Source organism: Capsicum annuum, unplaced genomic scaffold (genome assembly GCF_002878395.1).
Source record: "Capsicum annuum cultivar UCD-10X-F1 unplaced genomic scaffold, UCD10Xv1.1 ctg79478, whole genome shotgun sequence".
NCBI lineage: Eukaryota > Viridiplantae > Streptophyta > Magnoliopsida > Solanales > Solanaceae > Capsicum > Capsicum annuum.
Window position 1 is genome coordinate 1 of NW_025890064.1, and position 3,015 is coordinate 3,015.

General features: G+C 31.1%; 1 pseudogene; it reads left to right on the top strand.

Moving 5' to 3' along the window:
• The first annotated feature begins 136 nt into the window (after positions 1–136).
• Positions 137–800, top strand: LOC107854710 (annotated as a pseudogene).
• The last annotated feature ends 2,215 nt before the right edge of the window (positions 801–3,015 follow it).

The window sequence follows — 3,015 nt, forward strand, 5'->3', positions numbered from 1 at the left end:
AAAAAAAAAAAAAAAAAAAAACTTATCATTCTTATCAATTTTGAAGACTATATATACATACCTCATTGTCTACATTCCCCTTTCTTGAAACCATGGTGCAACTTTTTTTTTCTCTACATACTTAAAAAAAAAAAAAAAAAAAGAACTTTCCTTTACTTCTCCGAAAATTTCGGAATGGTTAATTTTGCAAAGGAAGAAATTGAAGTTGTTGTGATTGGAGCTGGTCCATCAGGTTTAGCTGTTTCAGCTTGTTTGAACAAATTGTCAATCAAAAATTCTGTGTTAGAAAAAGAAGATTGTTGTGGCTTTTTGTGGAAGAAAAAAACTTATGATAGACTTCACTTGCATTTATCTAAAGATTTTTGTTCATTGCCTTATAACCACATGCAACTTCATCACCAAAGCATATGCCAAAAAAGGAATTTATTCAATACTTAGATGAGTATGTTGAGAAATTCAACATCAAACCAAAATTCCAAAGTTGTGTGGAATCAGCCTTCTTTAACAATGAGGAGAAAAAATGGAATGTCAAATAAAGAAATGTGGCTAGTGGTGAAATGGAACTTTATGTTAGTGATTTCTTGGTTTTGGCTACTGGTGAAAATAATGAAGGCTATATTCCAAAAGTTCTAGGACTTGAAAAATTCAAAGGTGAAATTTTTCATTCAAGTGAATATAAATCTGGTGAAAAGTATCAAGGGAAAAATGTTTTGGTTGTTGGATCTGGAAATTCTGGTATGGAAATTTCATTTGATCTTTCAAATTATGGAAGTTCCACTTCAATTGTTGTTAGAAGCCCAGTAAGTCTATCTATCTTTACCTTGCATTTACTTTTTTTTGTTTGTTTGCATGCATGTAGGGTTACTGAGTTTGTTTGATTTTTAAACTGATATCAGTAGCGGTGGCGTTAGGTCGTACGTACCTCAACTATTTTTATTTGATACATGTTATTTTTTATTAGATCATGTAATATTGTAACTCTGTTCACTAGGAGATTGGGTGTGAGTTAATTTCTTGATCGCCAACCCTAGGTCATACCCTTAAGTGCAAGGCCTGAGATTTGAACATCAGTCAAGATTCTGGATTTGAACATGATTTCTCATGATTTTCATTTTGCTTTATTGACCGTCCGCTCATTACTTTTAAATGAGAATTATTGATTTAACTGAAATTTTATTACTTATTATCAACTATCGCCGCCGCCGCCACCACCCAAAACTACTATCTTCAACCACAACCATATTAGCCACCATTTACAATCATCAACAACAATCATCATTACCACAAAAACTACCAATCACTACTGATAATCATCATCATTAATCACTACTATATATCCATCATCATTATTCCCCACCACCAATCCCATCTACGTACCACCATCAAACACTACTGTCAGTCACCATCACCGACCACTAACAACTTTATTCACAACACCACCAGTAGATAACATGTCACTTACTAACATCCGCAACCGCCATCATTATCACCAACCACCATATGATATTAATAAAAATAAAATTACACATTTGCATTTTCAAAAAAAAAAAAGAGAGAGAGACACACACACAATCTCAATTACTAAGTATAAAAATAACAATAACAATAACATACTCTGTATTAATTATTTAATATTCATATAACATTTTAATATGCAGATGTACATTAAGATTAAGGCATCTGAAATCTTAGTGCACATCTTATTATCCATATGTGCTGCATTTAGATTCATATATCTTAAATCAGAATGCACTTCTTACAACTTATCTAATTTTATCTTTCTTCAATTACCCATATTTTTTTCTTTGTGAACTCTTACCAACTTTAATCTATGTTTTTTGAAATATTATAATATCTCAATTTAGAAATTCTTTCTCCGTTGGGTGAAAGATAGAAGGGCATAGTGTTTGCCTTCGAAATTGATAGTGCTTCATGCGGAAGCTTAAAGTTGTAAATTATGGAGATGATAATTTAGATGACAAAGAAAAACTAAACTAAAAACGTGATATGGTTTGGCCAATCGACCTGCATATTAAAAATTAATTTAAAAAGTATAAAAATTTATTGGGAGAAATCACCCCCTAAACAAAACTCAAGGACTATATTGTGGATGCTATTTGTTATGGTAGATCTATTTATAGAGATCTAAAATCTTTCCTCTTAGAAAGAGGTTAGCCAAATATGAAAGTGTTTAATATATTTTCTTTTTAGGAAAAAGTAAAAGTAATTATGGTACTATTTTTATGTTCCTTCAATATAAAATTAATACTCAAATTTGATAAAAAAAATCAGGCAAAAATCCTAACACATAAAAGCAAGATTGTCCAATCGTGGAGGCACCTATAGATGATAATGGATGCAGCTCTTAGATAACGAGTTCATCTGAATTCAAATTTTCGTCTTTACTTATGAAGAGAATTAAAGACATGATTCTTAGTTTTGAAGAAGGAGATGAGCAAAAAAGTTGATGGTTCAGCTAGTAGAGGAATAAATATTGAGAAGGGTTTTATTTATTTATTAAAAATAAATTTGTATCGATCAATTTATGTTCAAAAGGTAGGGGGATCTAGGGGACCCAGACCGTCAATCTCTTCTCTATGGAGAACAAAAAGCGCTACAAAATTAATTGACCCCCTTAAAGGAAGGGGCATATGTATTTGAATGACCCATCCAGATTTAAGCCTAGACATACTCCGATAATAAGGTTGGATGTGAAATATAAATGTCAATCATAGTCAACTCAAAAAATATACAAAAACCGGCTTAAGGGGAAAATGAAGATTGTGCATGTATTTTCCATAAATTTCGGACATATAAAGTTCTCAATATATTTCTTAATCGTCATATAAAATGAAACCATCGGAGTAACTATATTAAATACCATAATCATAAGTAAAGAATCCTAGCCAATATTGTCCTTGTATAAAACAAATTGAAGTTGTTTTCCACAACTTATCAGTTTTACCCTTTTGAAGACCAAATATATATACCTCATTGAAAAATGGCAAAAAATAT